Below are 19,232 nucleotides of genomic sequence, written 5' to 3'. Positions count from 1 at the left end.
GCTGTGGCAGTGGGTCTGGCAGGGTCCACGTTGCTAGGCTCTGGACCTTGTGTGCACATGGGAGAACTAGTCCTCATCAGTAGAAACGACAGTGTGGTAGGCGGCTGGGCCAGATCCACTTAAAGATTAAGGCAGCCTATTGGGCCTTCAAAGGACATCTGCTACATAGCAGAGGAAGAACAGAACAGATTGAACAACTAGCCCAGCCCAAATAAGGCAGCAAATATCTGGGTGAAAGGAGAGTCAGTGGTGGAGTGTGTCAGCCAGTGGACATTGAAAGTGTTCCCTCATTCTCAGATCAGTGAGACTGACAATATTGCAGAGCTCTCGACATCTTCTGAACAGAACCCTCAGCGCATATACCGCATTGGGACTGTGGGTCGACACTGTGTGGCCATTCCTGATCGCTGGGTTCTGTGGCAATTTGGCAGCTGCGTGTGGCTTCTACCCTGGTGTCCTCCCCTCCCACCAGATACAGTGAAAAGAAATGGAAAGCAAAAATATGGCATTGCTTAAGAGGCCTGTTGCTGTATACATGGCTACAATTCTTGCTTGCTACCACCGGGATCCCACATGTGTATTGCCTTGTATCTGGCTGCTCCAATTCCCTTCCTGCTACAGTAGAGGATGGCCCAAAAGCCTTGGGAAAATGTGCCCACCTGGGAGACCTGGAAGAAGCTCCTGGTTCCTGGACTCGAGCTGGCTTACCTGCAGCCCTTGTGGCAACTTGGCTAGTGATACAAGCTCTTTGGGAGGTGAGCAGTACATATAAGAGACATCGATGAACTCATGACCAATTTGACTACTACAAAATGAAGCCAGACTTCAAAAAATACAATGGAAGACAAGATTCAAGTTGAAAGTATATTTCTTTGGTAAAATCAACACATTTGTAATTTACATTTGTAATCTGAACTCAATCAGTATGCCCCACCATTCCAAAGTAATCTTCTAAATGTCATTATACTATTCCTGTATATGATATATACAACATACATTATATCTTCTAAATGTCAGTCCGGTATTTATGGGGGTCAGAGGCTTGCAGCAACAAAGTTTTCTCAGTGAAGAGCACAGTTTTGTAGAATTGATGCCTGTGTGAATTCTCTTCCCATAAGATTTTTACTTCAGAAAACTACCACACGTGTAATTTTCTTCAGATACTGCATATCCACCTTTTGTGGAAGTCAACATTTTGTGGTAGACATTCAAGGCTAATCTTGGAACAGTTTCCTTTCTTGCTTAGCAATGTCAGGGTTGTTACTAGCAGTTTGAAGAGCTGCTTCGCTCAGCATTCATCACTAACAACCTCATCATCTACTCTACCTCTCTCAGCACAGGAATGGATGAATGTAAGTTCTAGTCTCAGAGTTTCCGTAGCAACAATCTATCCAATAGTTCACATGTTCTACAACTGTAACATAATAGTCGCCAGATTTCTTCATATGCTCAAAAGATGTCATACACTGTTCAGGATTGATGATTCCAGTCTCCATTAGCTGGCCCAATACCTTAAAAACAAAACAAAACAAAACAAAATGAAAGAAAGCAAAACCCCTGTATTGAAGTGAGCAGTAGAAAGAGGCCTCACAGGAAGCCTTGTTCAGGATGTGTGGGGGAGATGGGTGGAGACACTGTAGCTGTGTTCTGACTCCAGTTTCCTTCTCTGAGCAGGTAAGGATCTGACATGGGCATCTTATCAGGTGCACTGTTGCAGTTCGATGGAGGAGGCCTGGTGGTAGGTGCTCCTCTCTAGGCACAGCAGACTCTGGCCTGCCCAAGCACACTCTCGAGGATCCGGATCTGGCTTCAGAGCCAGCCCCACCTCCTCCTCCTCCAGCTCTGCTCATGCCAAGGCCATGGCAGGAACCCTGGTCTAAAGGTGGGCAGTGCCAATGCTCCCACACAGCTCTGGCCTCGTGGCACAGCTCTGTGCATCTTCAGCTGCAGACCCAGGTGCCATTTCGGCCTGCGGGGGCTCTGGGAATAATACATAAATTCTTGCGTGGACTTTTTAGACTCATCGTATACAAGAATCAAAAATGAGAAAGTGCACCAACAAGAATACTCACCATAAATTCACATCACACAGACTTTTTGCAGTCCCTTCCGGGAAGCCTGCTTTTGAGCTTGCCAGCACTGCCGAAACTCTCCCGGCTCCTCGGCAGTGGCTCCTCTGCTTTTCGTGATGGAGAGTCTCTGGGCAGGAATGCTGGAAGCCCCACGTGCCCAGGAGTGACACCTGGGCTGATGATGAGCAGGCTGTGCATGGTATTACAAGCTCCTCGGAATGGTTCCACTACTGCTCTGATTGGTAACATTGAAGCACTTTATAAGCTTTGTAGCTCCTCCATAATTTTACATCGCTTTAAAGTGCTCATGCTCCAATCCATAAAGTCTTCCTTAAGGGCTGCAGATGTGTAAAAGGCACATGATCAAAATGACAGTAATCAACTCCTTTAATTTTATGTGTGAAAATTTCTGTGGGCTTCTCCCATCCCCCAACACTTTGTATTGGTTGCTCACCCAGTACAAACAAAATGGTCATAAGGACACGGTGCACAAAATATCCATTTTGCAGCTTCTCCAAGTAATCCAATTATAAACATTTTTTTAAAAGAAGAAATCGTTTAGTTATCTACGTGTGTGTGTGTGTGTGTGTGTGTGTGTGTGTGTGTGTGTGTTACACATTTCGAGGAACCTGGTCATCTGGAGTCCTCCAGAAGAGCCATTCAGGAATCTTCTGATGGCAAATGTTTGGGAATGCCCTTGAAATAACAGGCAGGCACCCTCTGTGCCAGGAGAAGCGAGAGAAGGAATGGAGCAGGAAATAGATTGTGCACTTCAAAGATAATGAAGTTCTTTCTGAGTTGAAGTAGATCTGTAAAGGTTTAAACTAGTAACTGAGGAGCTCACTCACATTGTCCTGTTAGCACTAACTGGCATTTGTCTCCAGATTAATGACTCCATTCAAGTTAGGTCCTTCCAGCTACCCAATGATTCCAGTTCTGGTTGGGATCCTTCACAACTAAGCCATATAGGGGGATTTGGGAGGGGCGCGACCTTGGGCCTGGGAATTTTAAACCTCCAGCAGCCTCCCGGCAGCTGGTGGGTCTCAGGACGGGGCGTCTCATGCCTGGATTCCGGACGGGCGCCATGGGCACATGGTGAGCCGTCCTCCCCGGGCCTGCTGGGTTTCGGGGGCCGCTTCCTTCGGGGTGAGTAGACCGAGGGGGGGAGGCCTCCGGGACTGGGCAGGTCCGGCACCCAGCCACCGCCCTCATTGGGCGGTGAAGGGGATTTGGGAGGGGCGCGACCTTGGGCCTGGGAATTTTAAACCTCCAGCAGCCTCCCGGCAGCTGGTGGGTCTCAGGACGGGGCGTCTCATGCCTGGATTCCGGACGGCCGCCATGGGCACATGGTGAGCCGTCCTCCCCGGGCCTGCTGGGTTTCGGGGGCCGCTTCCTTCGGGGTGAGTAGACCGAGGGGGGGAGGCCTCCGGGACTGGGCAGGTCCGGCACCCAGCCACCGCCCTCATTGGGCGGTGAAGGGGATTTGGGAGGGGCGCGACCTTGGGCCTGGGAATTTTAAACCTCCAGCAGCCTCCCGGCAGCTGGTGGGTCTCAGGACGGGGCGTCTCATGCCTGGATTCCGGACGGCCGCCATGGGCACATGGTGAGCCGTCCTCCCCGGGCCTGCTGGGTTTCGGGGGCCGCTTCCTTCGGGGTGAGTAGACCGAGGGGGGGAGGCCTCCGGGACTGGGCAGGTCCGGCACCCAGCCACCGCCCTCATTGGGCGGTGAAGGGGATTTGGGAGGGGCGCGACCTTGGGCCTGGGAATTTTAAACCTCCAGCAGCCTCCCAGGAGCTGGTGGGTCTCAGGACGGGGCGTCTCATGCCTGGATTCCGGACGGCCGCCATGGGCACATGGTGAGCCGTCCTCCCCGGGCCTGCTGGGTTTCGGGGGCCGCTTCCTTCGGGGTGAGTAGACCGAGGGGGGGAGGCCTCCGGGACTGGGCAGGTCCGGCACCCAGCCACCGCCCTCATTGGGCGGTGAAGGGGATTTGGGAGGGGCGCGACCTTGGGCCTGGGAATTTTAAACCTCCAGCAGCCTCCCGGCAGCTGGTGGGTCTCAGGACGGGGCGTCTCATGCCTGGATTCCGGACGGCCGCCATGGGCACATGGTGAGCCGTCCTCCCCGGGCCTGCTGGGTTTCGGGGGCCGCTTCCTTCGGGGTGAGTAGACCGAGGGGGGGAGGCCTCCGGGACTGGGCAGGTCCGGCACCCAGCCACCGCCCTCATTGGGCGGTGAAGGGGATTTGGGAGGGGCGCGACCTTGGGCCTGGGAATTTTAAACCTCCAGCAGCCTCCCGGCAGCTGGTGGGTCTCAGGACGGGGCGTCTCATGCCTGGATTCCGGACGGCCGCCATGGGCACATGGTGAGCCGTCCTCCCCGGGCCTGCTGGGTTTCGGGGGCCGCTTCCTTCGGGGTGAGTAGACCGAGGGGGGGAGGCCTCCGGGACTGGGCAGGTCCGGCACCCAGCCACCGCCCTCATTGGGCGGTGAAGGGGATTTGGGAGGGGCGCGACCTTGGGCCTGGGAATTTTAAACCTCCAGCTGCCTCCCGGCAGCTGGTGGGTCTCAGGACGGGGCGTCTCATGCCTGGATTCCGGACGGCCGCCATGGGCACATGGTGAGCCGTTCTCGGGCGGCCAGTGCGCCATTGGTGCCAGGCTCCGCCTGCTGGCCGCCCGGCTGGGGAGCTCTGGGGATTTGGTTCTTTGAGTTGCTGCTTAATTAGCTCCAGGTTGAACCCATTGTGCTTCTTGGACCTGAAAGAGGCAGTAACTCTTCCTTAGCAAAACTTGTAATCACTAATAATTCTGAGCACCAAATACCAGTCATGCAGAAGCTATGGCTTGGGGCTTGCCCTGCACAAGTAGCTCCAACAGTTGGCCAATGTGTCAACTGGTAATGGAACAGAGTAGATTAGGCACGACTGAGCAAACCTTAGCCCACAAGTAAAACTAGAAACCAGGAGGGAGCAGAGGTCATGCCGAGCTAGGCTCTTGTACCTGCTGGTCTGTGGGAGCCTGGGACGCTGAGTCACAGTGTCTAAGGCAGAGTTCGGGACAGGGGAGGGGTTGTGCCAAGCTGAGTCAGAGCATCCATTGGCAGGCATGTGATCTATGCCTGGGAACGGACCCGGTTGGGGAGCAAAGGGGACAACCCTAGCTGGGCTGAGGTTCCCACCAAGAGGCGCGTGGCCTGGAAGGGGGCTGCGTTCTGATCTGGAAACAGTTGTAGTCTCCCTTGGCACAAGTGTGGACTGGGATTGGATGCACCGAACTGGGCCGGACCCCGACTCCCCCTGGTGTTCTGGAGGACCAGGGCAGATGTGGGATGGACTAGGCAGGGTCTCAAACCCCTACTGAGCCATGTGTGAGCCATACGTGGGTATGGACAAACCATGGCTGGGCTGGAACATCCAACAGCAAGCACCAGATTGGGTTGAAGGCCAGTCAGGAAAAGCCACAGTTCCTGCTATGACAGGAGGTGGACTGAGTAGGGTTGGCTCATGGACCCACTGGTAAGCGTGAAACCTGGCATTGGGAGAGGTTCTGATGGAGGAGCCTGGGCAACTCCTCTGGCAGGACACAGACCCAGCAGGTAAACGCAAGAAACATGATAGGAAACAGCCCAGAAAAGGCCATGGAAACCTACCCACTGGCATACAGTTGGCAGACGTGGGGGCAAGACCAGGCTGAATCTGTCCACATCATCCACTGGCAAATCCAGGCACCAGTGTGGGTCGACCCAGGGTCGGTCGCAACAAAGACTAGTGCACATTATGGAATGCCGAGGTGAGGTTGCCTGTACCAGAAGGGACCGCAGCGCCCAACCAGCCTGAGAACAAGAAAGGAAGTAGGCAGAGCTGGCAGGGGAATAAGGGAGGGTTCCTTTGCTGGACAGCTACTTCCGCAGGAGAGCATGGGCTGGGATGGGGGCAGACCAGACTAGGCAGAGCTACCACACCTGTGCGCCTCATGTGGACTAGATCAGGGAAAAGCCAGGCTGGGCGGATTATTCCTACTGGTGCAAACAAAATTAAAGTGGGCGAGGTTTGTTTGGGCAGCATCAACTGGAATCTGGGAGTGGGAGAGGCCTGGGAGGGAAATAGTGGGCTCATCCCTCTTGGGTTACCACTTCCACGGGAGGACATAAAACTAAGACAGCGGCTGGGGTGGAATGCGATGTGGGACAGACTGGATTACTGCTACACTTACTGGCAAACCAGGGTAGGGGGTGGGCCTGGTTGGGGTTATTGTGGGTCGCTCCAACCTAGGCTACAGCTCCCGCTGGTTTATGTGAGGGCCAAGTATGTGCTGGGCAGAACCAGACTGGACTGCAACACCCATTGGCTCCAGTGGAAGACGGGAGTGAACACAGAACCAACCCAAGACTTGCAACCACCAGCTGATTGGAGCGATGGACGGTGCCAGGCCCTGTACTTGTTAGCACATACAAGAAGTTTCTTTGGAGATCTTCCTAATCTAAATGCTGGACTCAGAACCATAACAAAGAAAAGAACGAAGACAGACCGGGTCAACCAACCATCTAAGCTATGATGGACTATGTCAATCAGTGGATTTTTCAAAGACCTCATGGTGCTTGGAGCGGCAAGATTGACAGCGATTCATAACTGTTGCAGTATCAAAACCACTTGAGCAAGAACCTCAGAGCATGCCCTACACCCGGGACTTGGGGAGGGTGGGAAATTGGGTGGGCCTTCTCCCTTAAAACCCCCCTTTTAAACATGAAGGTAACAATATGGAAAACATATTAGTATTATCCACTTTCCTGTAGCCCTTGAACCTTCTTACCCTAATTAACTATGTAAAGAATGTCAAAATAAAATTTATTAAAAAAAAAAAAAACAAACAACTAAGCCATATAAAACTCAGCACTATTTCTCAACCAAGGTGTCACAGTAGTGTAGTGTAAAAAATGTTGCTACTTAGGGGACAACTGACATGATCTTTATAGAAACGTTGAAGCATCTAGCTTTATTGCACCTCAAGTGAGGTTTAATTGACAGAACACAGAGGATGAAATGCCTGCGTGAGGAGAACGCTTGGCGTTCTTGTACATTTAGGTCCGGCCCAACTTGGTGTTGAGCTGAGCAGCAGGTGCAGCCAGCTCAGGCTGCCTAGCAAAGAGTGCTGCACATAGCCTGACTCTTCACCAGAAGCTGACTTTCTTTGCTATCATGCCTGGAAAATGCACACTCAGGAAGCCAGTGAAAGCGTGGACACTTACTCTGTGGCATTAGGTGTTCAGGTAAAGATGTATGATGCAGTTGTTTCAAGCATACTTATGGCTGAGTGTTGTTAGGTCCAATGAGGAGACAATCCAGTGAGAGCAGAAGAATCCTTCTATAGAGGGATATTTGGGTTTGAGTCTCTGCAGTTAAACAACATCGGGAGAGGAAATATGCCAATCCACGCAAGATGTGATAGTTCCTGATGGAAGAAGAGAGCACTGATTTCACAAGACTGACCAACTTGAGGAGGAAGAGCAGGCTTGTGGTAACACTGTTCCAAGTGAATCTCCCTCTGAGTGTGTGTGAGTCTAAAACTGTGTTAGGAAACCACGATGATATAAACTTCTACTCTACAGTCCTCCACTCTGCAGGCTGAGCTATGGAAGGGTGCCCACCATGATATAAACTTAAGACATCTCCATGGTTGTCAGCTAGGTGGAGGTTTCTGACGTGTAGGGCACTTGGACATGTACATGCGTTGCAATGTTTCGTGAACATTTCTGGTTTTTGTTGTGTAGAGATTTTTAGTGCAGAGTGTCATGTGTCCATAATGAGTAGAAAGTAGGGTACAAAACTGTTTGTAAGGTATTGGGCCAAGAAAGAATTTCCCCTTAAAAGTCAGCAGTGTTTCAGTTAATAGATGCTGAGACAAATACAGATAAAAGCTCAGAATAACTGTGCAAAATCATGAACTCTCCTTGATGTGCCTCTACTGTGCAACCAGACTCTCCCTGTGCTAACCTAATTCCCAGAGAAGTGCAGCTTATTCTGGGGAAAAGGGTCAAAAATGCATGTAGAGGCTGAAGAAACATAAGATCCAAGTCAGTAACATATTCATGCTGGCCTTGTATCCCTATTGCTGGCCCCTTCGTTTCTGTGCAAGTAGTCCTGAAGGCATGAGGTGTCTGAGCCAGACAGGCATAGATGCTGGGAGAGCAATTGTCTGCTTCTTCTACCTTAAAGGGATGTCTCACCCCCAACTCAGGTGTGTGAGCCTAAGCCCTGTAGCCCCACTTGCCGTAAGCTGGGAGCCTGGAATCCTTGTTGGTTCTTGGGGTGACTTACGTGGCTACTTGGTTGCTGCTTTCTATGTGGTGGGCCAGTGTTGCCCGTTGCACCTGTGCCGACTGGTCGTGCTGAGGATCTGGAGTCCATTGCTGATCTTATTCTCCATTGTGGTACACACTCACTGCTCAGTGGAGCAGTGCTCACGCCAACTCATCACGTAGGATGAGTATAAGGCCAACGTCCATAAACAATGCTTATTATGCTAATATTGCTCAAATAGAAAACATTTTAAAATATTCTAGCGATAAAGGTATCAAAAATATTAATAATGAGAAAACATACCATAGTACAAAATAGGTGTTAAAAATAACGTGATGGTGTAAAACAGTTTTGAAATATTCTAGCGATAAAGGTATCATAAATATCAATAATGAGAAAAGATACCATAGAGGAAAGTAGGTGTTAAGAACAACATGATGCTGTAAAAGATTTTTTAAATATTCCAGCAATAAAGGTATCATAAATATCAATAATGAGAAAAGATACCATAGAGCAAAACAGATGTTAAGAACAACATGATGGTGTAAAAGATTTTTTAAATATTCCAGCGATTTAGGTATCATAAACATCAATAATGAGAAAAGATACAATAGAGCAAAATAGATGTTAAAAATATCATGATGGTGTAAAAGATTTTTAAAATATTCCAACGATAAAGGTATCATAAATATCAATAATGATAAAAGATACCATAGAGCAAAACAGATGTTAAGAACAACATGATGGTGTAAAATAAAGGTATCAAAAATATTACTAAAGAGAATAGATACCTTGTGCAAAATAGACATTATAGGTCTCTCCATCTTCTCCTTAGACACCTCCTCACTTCTCATTTAAAAAAAATGTAAATCTGAAAGAAAGAAATAAACCTTAAAAATAAATTAACGGAAAAATGAAAATTGCAAGAAGAGAACAGAAAATGCAAAATGGAACACAATAAGAAATGGAAATTAAAAGTTTTAAAAATGTCAACAAATAAAATGATGGAAATAAAAACTAAGTGACAAAACAAATTTCAAAAATTTTGAGAAGGAAGGAGGATGTGTCTAAGGAAAAGAAATACACACTGTGAAATAGAAACTGAAATTAAGAGGGAAGAACAAAATTAACAAATTAGAAAAGAGAACAAATAAACAAAATAAAAGGGGTTTTAAAAAAAAAATAAACAGCTAGCTTAGTGCTGGTCCTAGAGCTCTCCAGTGGAGAGAGCTCCTGGACAAAAGGCCCAGGCCCGGCCAGGGCTTTATATAGGGCTTTGGAATTGTGACCTGTAAATGGTTCTGTATGATGTCAGAGCAGGACATGGTCCAATCAGAGCTGGAGACAGTTTTGAGTGATTTTTTTCAAAAAACCTTCTGCTTGAATCAAAGGACCCCCACAAGGTTTCTCTGAAGTTAGGGATAGAGAGTAATACTTGTTTTGTTTGTTTGTTTGTTTGTTTGAGATATATGGTCTAAGTACTTTTGTCAGAAAGCAACCACTTGTGAGCACATAGCTGAATTTGTGGGTATCTGTTCTGTTCCATTGGACATGCCAGTGCCATGTGGTTTTAGTTACTACAGCTTTATTTATTTTTATGTAGATTTACTGATTTTTATTGGCATGTCAGATTTCCAGAGAGAAGGAGATACAGAGAGAAAGGTGTTCCATTTGCCGGTTCCTTGCCCAAGTGGCCACAGTGGTTGGGGCTGAGTGGATCTGAAGGGCCACATGTCATAGTGTCGTTCTGTGTGAGTTCTGGTTGTTGTGTTTCTTATTCTGCTGCCTGCTGTTGCAGTGAGAAAGGCAGTAGCTGCTGGTCTGAGTCCCTGGGTCCCTGCTACCAAAGTCAGGGACACACATGGCGTTCTGGGCTCCTGGCTGTGTCCTAGCCCAGCCCCAGCTGGCATAGGCATTTGGAGAGTGGGAACCAGTGGATGGAGGATCTGTCTTTCTCTCCCTCTGCTCCCCTTGCTTGCTGTCACTTTGCCTTTCAAATATACATAGATCTATGAAAAATGCCACCTTTACCAAAAAGGTGCATCTAGTCTTCATGAATCAGCAGTTTGTATCCTTTCCATGTCAATGTTTTTAAAAGGATTTGTTTCTTTATTTGAAAGGCAGAATTAAAACACACACACACACACACACACACACACACACACACACACACAGGGTTAGGAGGCAGGGATGAGGCAGAATCTTCCATCTGTTGTTTGACTCTCCACTTGGCCGAGATGACTCCATTTGTACCAGCCCAACCCAGGAGCTGGATCTCCGTCATCCAAGTCACATGAGGTCACAGGGCTCCAGGCACTTGAGCCATCCCTTGTTGCTTTGCCAGATGTAGTAACAGGGAGTTGGATTGGAAGGGGCAAGGTAGAGGTATGAATGAGCACTCACATGGGATGTTGCCATTGCAGGCAGAAGCTTACCTTTAACACCAGCCCCTCTTGTTGCAAAATACAAATCCATTGCACAAATGATTTAAAATATCCAATTACGGAGAGATTCCAGAGCTGTCCATTCTGAGACTTATATGAAGGTGCTCTAGTTACCCTTGACTTTCTGAATATATGTTTTTCTCTTACTTACACACATAAATGCAGACGTGCAGGGTTGTAGTGTAGGTATACAGGCTTATAAGACTCTACTAGGGGTACCAGTGCTGTGACATAGCAGGTAAAGCTGTTTCCTGTGGTACTGGCATCACATATGGGTGCTGGTTCAAGCTGCTAACTCCTGATTTCAGACCAATTCAGCTGCAGCCATTGTAGTGATTTTTGGAGTGAACCAGTGGATGAATGATCTCTGTCTCTCTTCATTCACCGGTAACCCTGCCTTTCCAACAAAAATCCCAAGAGAGATGAGCCCACTATTTCCCTCCCAGACCTCTCCCACTCCCAGATTCCAGCTGATGCTGCCCAAACAACCCTCACCCACTTTAATTTTGTTTGCACCAGTAGGAATAATCAGCCTAGCCCGGCTTTTCCCTGATCTAGTCCACATGAGGCGCACAGGTGTGGTAGCTCTGCCTAGTCTGGTCTGCCCCCATCCCAGCCCATGCTCTCCTGCGGAAGTAGCTGTCCTGCAAAGGAACCCTCCCTTATTCCCCTGCTGGCTCTGCCCACTTCCTTTCTTGTTCTCAGGCTGGTTGGACGCTGTGGTCCCTTCCGGTACAGGCAACCTCACCTCGGCATTCCATATTGTGCACTAGTCTTTGTTGCGACCGAACCTGGTTTGACCCACACTGGTGCCTGGATTTGCCAGTGGATGACGTGGACAGATTCAGCCTGGTCTTGCCCCCACGTCTGCCAATTGTATGCCAGTGGGTAGCTTTCCATGGCCTTTTCTGGGCTGTTTCCTATCATGTTTCTTGCGCTGACCTGCCGGGTCTGTGTCCTGCCAGAGTAGTTGCCCAGGCTCCTCCATCAGAACCTCTCCCAATGCCAGGTTTCATGCTTACCAGTGGGTCCATGAGCCAACCCTACTCAGTCCACCTCCTGTCATAGCAGGAACTGTGGCTTTTCCTGACTGGCCTTCCACCCAATCTGGTTCTTGCTGTTGGATGTTTCAGCCCAGCCATGGCTCGTCCATACCCACGTATGGCTCACACATGGCTCAGTAGGGGTTGAGACCTTGCCTAGTCCATTGCACATCTGCCCTGGTCCTCCAGGACACCAGAGGGTGTGGGGGTCTGGCCCGGTTTGGTGCATCCAATCCCAGTGCACACTTGTGCCAAGGGAGACTACAACCGTTTCCCGATCAGAACGCAGCCCCCATTCCAGGTCACACACCCCTTGGTAGGAACCTCAACCCAGCTAGAATTGTCCCCTTAGCTCCCCAACCAGGCCTGTTCCCAGCCATAGATCACTCGCATGCCAGTGGTTGCTCTGACTCAGCTTGGCACAGCCCCTCACCTGTCCCGACCTCTGCCTTAGACACTGTGGTTTAGCGTCCCTGGCTCATGTGGACCAGTAGGTACAAGAGCCTAGCTCTGCATGACCTGTGCTCCCTCCTGGTTGCTAGTTTTACTTGTGAGCTAAGGTTTGCTCAGTCCTGCCTGATCTACTCTGTTCCATTACCAGTTGACACATTAGCCAGCTGTTGGAGCTACTTTTGCAGGACAAGCCTCAAGCCATAGCTTCTGCATGGACTGGTATTTGGTGGTCAGCATTGTTCAGTGATTACAAGTTTTACAAAGGAAGAGTTACTACCAGTGGGAATCTTTACAAATGTTTCAGGTCCTAAAAACACAATGGGTTCAACCTGAAGCTAACTAAGCAGTGAATCAAAGAAACAAAACCTCAGAATTCCCCGGCCGGGCGGCCAGCAGGCTGAGCCTGGCACCAGCCCGGGAACAGCTCACCACGTGCACATGGTGGCTGTCGTCTGAGATCCAGGCATGAGACGCCCTGTTCTGAGACCCACCAGCAGCCAGGAGGCTGCTGGAACTTTAATCTACTAGGCCTAAGTTCGCACCCCTCCCAAATCCCATTCACCACCCAATGAAGGCGGTGGGTGGGTCCTGGACCTGCTCAGTCACAGACCTCCCCCCTCTCAATCCATTTTTCTAACAGCAGAAGACAGCACCTCAACCAAGCAGGGATGCCTAGGGCTGCTTAAGGACAAAATGCAAGCATGTTGATAAAGGCAACATAATAACTATGCTTACTTTTATTTCTGTTTGAAAAATAGAGCTACAGAGTGTGGAAATGGAGGCAAGGGAGGCATGGAGAGAAAGAGAGAGAGTGGGGGTTAGAAGGAAGAGAAAGAGAGAGAGGGCGTTAGAGAGGGAAAGAAAGAGAGGGAGAGAGAGAGGGTTAGAGAGTGGGAGAAAGAGACAAGAAAGAGAAAGAGATTTTCCATTTGCAATTCACCCCCAAATTGTCATAGGGCTGAGGCAGGGTACACCAGTGCCAGAATCCAGGATCCTCCTCCAGGTCTCCCATTAGGATGTCGGGGCCCACGTATTTGTGCCATCCTCTGCTGCTTTCCTGTTGGTGCATTAGGAGATTGGAAGTGAAGCAGCCAGGAGTTGAGCCTGTGGTGGTAAGGGAGGATAGCATTATAGCTGGCAGCCTAACACACTAAGCTGCAAGGCCAGCTCCAGTCTAGTTTGTTTTAATAATGTGTGAGTTATTTAAGGAGACAAAAGTGGGAGAAAGATGAGGAAGGGAGGACATGAATTTGTTAGGGAGCTTTGCTCTTACAATGGTACAATGTTCCCATTGTTGTCCTTGAACAAATGGAATATACCGGTGTTCTTCCCTTCTCAGTGTTTTCTCTGAAGTGTTGTACCCTGTCAGGTGTCAGACTTGCTTCAGAGTTGAGGTGTTAACATTGACATCACAGAGAAATGGACCAAGAGCACTAGAGGGAAGAAATGTGTAGCACCCCCTTCAATGTTTGAGTGGTGGGCACTCAAATTCTATCAACACATTTCACTGAAAGTACTATCTTTGTAGAGCATAAACTTCAGGATAGTGTAGGTCTTTTTTCTTTAAACTATCTTCAAGAGATCCTATAACATTAATTTCTCCAAATCCTTGAAATTTGTAAACTCACCTACCATGCTGTTGAGTGGACTGAGTGAGACACATGCTAGGAAAAAGCAGCTAGGTGAGATGGGAATCCTGGATAGGTGGACCCTGACCTCGGCTCAGGCAAGAATCACCCATGTGAGGCTACAACACAAATCAAACATTTCCAGAAGCACAGTGCTTCCAGACATTCACACACCCTCTGAGAACTGTTTGTGCTTTGCGATTGAAATGACTTTTGTGCATTTGAAACTGTTCAGATTTAAGACTGCTCTCTCCTTCCTGAAGTAACTCCAATTGTATGGACTCGGCATGCTGTGCACTTGCAGGCATCCCAGAAAGGAGTCACTTCGGGACGGATCTGAGCTGTGTAAATCCATGGGAAAAGGTCAATGATGCCTGAGCTGTAGTGCAATGACACATGACAAGGCACATGGTCATTTTAATTTCAAAAGCTTCATTTTTCCTGTTTCACAGATGCAGAGCTTGCTGTTGCCATAAAACATACAAACCAAAGCTCAGCAACCCAAATATGAACTACTGGTTAGGCAAAAAGAAATGGCAGAATAGGTGCTGGCAAAGTTGCAGCCTCTGTTAAAAGCACCTGCTTTTCAGCAGCTGTCATCTCTGTGTGTCTCCATTTGCAATGACACAGCCAGCCACCTTGCCCACATTCATCCTACCTCCTCTCCATTGCCCTGGTGCCCACCAAGTTCTTAAAGTCAGTGTGCTAGTGTTTGTTTCAGACGACGCATAGCCTAATAACAGGGGCAGGTACTGGCACTGTGGTAAGACGCTGATTGCGATGACTGCACTGCATCCAAGTGCTTGTGTCCAAGTCCCGAACTTTGCTTCTGATCCCAGCTTCCTGGTGATGAGCAGCCTAGGCGGCAGCAGGAGATGACACCTGTAGTTGTATGTGGGAATAATTTCCTGGCTTCTGACTTTGTCCTGACCCATCCTCAATGTCCTTTCTGAGATCTTTCTCTCCCTCTACCACGTGTATGTGTGTGTGTGTGTGTATGTGTGTGTGTGTGTGTGTGTGTGTCTTTTAACCAATCTTTGAACATGAAAGCAAAGGCAAGAAAAGAAAATGAATGTACTTCCAAAGCTTCATGGAAAGTGACATTACAAGCTAAACGTAGGGACAAGTGTTTAGCCTAGCAATTAAGATATGAAGATACAGGTTTCACCGGTAAGAACCAGATTGAGTATGTAGCAGTTGTTCAGGGGCAGTGTTGGTGCCAGGAGAGGATGTGGACAAAGGCAACCTGAACTAAGGACCACTGTTGCATGCAACATTTGGCACAGAGAGGTGACCTGATAGAAGAGCTTGTGGAATTGCTTTGTGAGGACAGAGGCCCTGCAGTTGAGTGCAGAAAGCAAGGCAAGGGGCATTCCAAATCAGGATAGGCTACAGTATTGGTCATCATACATGTGGGTCATGTCTGGGGCAGATGGACAGGGCTAGGCCAGTTCATAGGAACCACTGGCAGAACAGGACAGGTCACATGAGGGGCCGGGTCAGGCTGCAACCAACCCACTCACACCAGGGCTGGGACAGGGAGCTGGCTGAGCCAGGTCAGGCTGCATCTCCCTCAGCCGAGGCTGGGATTTGGGGCAGGCTTGAGTGAGCCAGGCTGAAGCACGTGCTGGTGGAAGCTGAAGTGTGGTGATCCATGCTAGGCTAAGGACAGTGGGTACTGGGTCCGTGAAATCCAGGATAGGTGGTCCCACGGGGTCCAAGGTGCCTGCCTGGTTACCTGACCCACCTGCTAGATCCAGCTTGCTAGATCTGTTAGCAGCTGTGGCAGTGGGTCTGGCAGGGTCCACGTTGCTAGGCTCTGGACCTTGTGTGCACATGGGAGAACTAGTCCTCATCAGTAGAAACGACAGTGTGGTAGGCGGCTGGGCCAGATCCACTTAAAGATTAAGGCAGCCTATTGGGCCTTCAAAGGACATCTGCCACATAGCAGAGGAAGAACAGAACAGATTGAACAACTAGCCCAGCCCAAATAAGGCAGCAAATATCTGGGAGAACGGAGAGTCAGTGGTGGAGTGTGTCAGCCAGTGGACATTGAAAGTGTTCCCTCATTCTCAGATCAGTGAGACTGACAATATTGCAGAGCTCTCGACATCTTCTGAACAGAACCCTCAGCGCATACACCGCATTGGGACTGTGGGTCCACTCTGTGTGGCCATTCCTGATCTCTGGGTTCTGTGGCAATTTGGCAGCTGCGTGTGGCTTCTACCCTGGTGTCCTCCCCTCCCACCAGATACAGTGAAAAGAAATGGAAAGCAAAAATATGGCATTGCTTAAGAGGCCTGTTGCTGTATACATGGCTACAATTCTTGCTTGCTACCACCGGGATCCCACATGTGTATTGCCTTGTATCTGGCTGCTCCAATTCCCTTCCTGCTACAGTAGAGGATGGCCCAAAAGCCTTGGGAAAATGTGCCCACCTGGGAGACCTGGAAGAAGCTCCTGGTTCCTGGACTCGAGCTGGCTTACCTGCAGCCCTTGTGGCAACTTGGCTAGTGATACAAGCTCTTTGGGAGGTGAGCAGTACATATAAGAGACATCGATGAACTCATGACCAATTTGACTACTACAAAATGAAGCCAGACTTCAAAAAATACAATGGAAGACAAGATTCAAGTTGAAAGTATATTTCTTTGGTAAAATCAACACATTTGTAATTTCATTTGTAATCTGAACTCAATCAGTATGCCCCACCATTCCAAAGTAATCTTCTAAATGTCATTATACTATTCCTGTATATGATATATACAACATACATTATATCTTCTAAATGTCAGTCCGGTGTTTATGGGGGTCAGAGGCTTGCAGCAACAAAGTTTTCTCAGTGAAGAGCACAGTTTTGTAGAATTGATGCCTGTGTGAATTCTCTTCCCATAAGATTTTTACTTCAGAAAACTACCACACGTGTAATTTTCTTCAGATACTGCATATCCACCTTTTGTGGAAGTCAACATTTTGTGGTAGACATTCAAGGCTAATCTTGGAACAGTTTCCTTTCTTGCTTAGCAATGTCAGGGTTGTTACTAGCAGTTTGAAGAGCTGCTTCGCTCAGCATTCATCACTAACAACCTCATCATCTACTCTACCTCTCTCAGCACAGGAATGGATGAATGTAAGTTCTAGTCTCAGAGTTTCCGTAGCAACAATCTATCCAATAGTCACATGTTCTACAACTGTAACATAATAGTCGCCAGATTTCTTCATATGCTCAAAAGATGTCATACACTGTTCAGGATTGATGATTCCAGTCTCCATTAGCTGGCCCAATACCTTAAAAACAAAACAAAACAAAACAAAATGAAAGAAAGCAAAACCCCTGTATTGAAGTGAGCAGTAGAAAGAGGCCTCAGAGGAAGCCTTGTTCAGGATGTGTGGGGGAGATGGGTGGAGACACTGTAGCTGTATTCTGACTCCAGTTTCCTTCTCTGAGCAGGTAAGGATCTGACATGGGCATCTTATCAGGTGCACTGTTGCAGTTCGATGAAGGAGGCCTGGTGGTAGGTGCTCCTCTCTAGGCACAGCAGACTCTGGCCTGCCCAAGCACACTCTCGAGGATCCGGATCTGGCTTCAGAGCCAGCCCCACCTCCTCCTCCTCCAGCTCTGCTCATGCCAAGGCCATGGCAGGAACCCTGGTCTAAAGGTGGGCAGTGCCAATGCTCCCACACAGCTCTGGCCTCGTGGCACAGCTCTGTGCCTCTTCAGCTGCAGACCCAGGTGCCATTTCGGCCTGCGGGGGCTCTGGGAATAATACATAAATTCTTGCGTGGACTTTTTAGACTCATCGTATACAAGAATCAAAAATGAGAAAGTGCACCAACAAGAATACTCACCATAAATTCACATCACACAGACTTTTTGCAGTCCCTTCCGGGAAGCCTGCTTTTGAGCTTGCCAGCACTGCCGAAACTCTCCCGGCTCCTCGGCAGTGGCTCCTCTGCTTTTCGTGATGGAGAGTCTCTGGGCAGGAATGCTGGAAGCCCCACGTGCCCAGGAGTGACACCTGGGCTGATGATGAGCAGGCTGTGCATGGTATTACAAGCTCCTCGGAATGGTTCCACTACTGCTCTGATTGGTAACATTGAAGCACTTTATAAGCTTTGTAGCTCCTCCATAATTTTACATCGCTTTAAAGTGCTCATGCTCCAATCCATAAAGTCTTCCTTAAGGGCTGCAGATGTGTAAAAGGCACATGATCAAAATGACAGTAATCAACTCCTTTAATTTTATGTGTGAAAATTTCTGTGGGCTTCTCCCATCCCCCAACACTTTGTATTGGTTGCTCACCCAGTACAAACAAAATGGTCATAAGGACACGGTGCACAAAATATCCATTTTGCAGCTTCTCCAAGTAATCCAATTATAAACATTTTTTTAAAAGAAGAAATCATTTAGTTATCTACGTGTGTGTGTGTGTGTGTGTGTGTGTGTGTTACACATTTCGAGGAACCTGGTCATCTGGAGTCCTCCAGAAGAGCCATTCAGGAATCTTCTGATGGCAAATGTTTGGGAATGCCCTTGAAATAACAGGCAGGCACCCTCTGTGCCAGGAGAAGCGAGAGAAGGAATGGAGCAGGAAATAGATTGTGCACTTCAAAGATAATGAAGTTCTTTCTGAGTTGAAGTAGATCTGTAAAGGTTTAAACTAGTAACTGAGGAGCTCACTCACATTGTCCTGTTAGCACTAACTGGCATTTGTCTCCAGATTAATGACTCCATTCAAGTTAGGTCCTTCCAGCTACCCAATGATTCCAGTTCTGGTTGGGATCCTTCACAACTAAGCCATATAAAACTCAGCACTATTTCTCAACCAAGGTGTCACAGTAGTGTAGTGTAAAAAATGTTGCTACTTAGGGGACAACTGACATGATCTTTATAGAAACGTTGAAGCATCTAGCTTTATTGCACCTCAAGTGAGGTTTAATTGATAGAACACAGAGGATGAAATGCCTGCGTGAGGAGAACGCTTGGCGTTCTTGTACATTTAGGTCCGGCCCAACTTGGTGTTGAGCTGAGCAGCAGGTGCAGCCAGCTCAGGCTGCCTAGCAAAGAGTGCTGCACATAGCCTGACTCTTCACCAGAAGCTGACTTTCTTTGCTATCATGCCTGGAAAATGCACACTCAGGAAGCCAGTGAAAGCGTGGACACTTACTCTGTGGCATTAGGTGTTCAGGTAAAGATGTATGATGCAGTTGTTTCAAGCATACTTATGGCTGAGTGTTGTTAGGTCCAATGAGGAGACAATCCAGTGAGAGCAGAAGAATCCTTCTATAGAGGGA

At 48.5% G+C, this 19,232-nt stretch overlaps 2 pseudogenes; both read right to left on the bottom strand.

The window, feature by feature from the left end:
- Positions 1–876: 876 nt before the first annotated feature.
- On the bottom strand, positions 877–1,963 carry LOC121162168 (annotated as a pseudogene).
- Positions 1,964–16,745: 14,782 nt separating this feature from the next.
- On the bottom strand, positions 16,746–17,677 carry LOC121162167 (annotated as a pseudogene).
- Positions 17,678–19,232: the final 1,555 nt, after the last annotated feature.

This window comes from Ochotona curzoniae, unplaced genomic scaffold (genome assembly GCF_017591425.1).
Source record: "Ochotona curzoniae isolate NIBS_2020 unplaced genomic scaffold, NIBS_Ocur_1.0 contig_517, whole genome shotgun sequence".
Taxonomy (NCBI): Eukaryota; Metazoa; Chordata; class Mammalia; order Lagomorpha; family Ochotonidae; genus Ochotona; species Ochotona curzoniae.
Note: the sequence above shows the minus strand (reverse complement) of the source record. Positions and strands in the feature narration are given on the sequence as shown.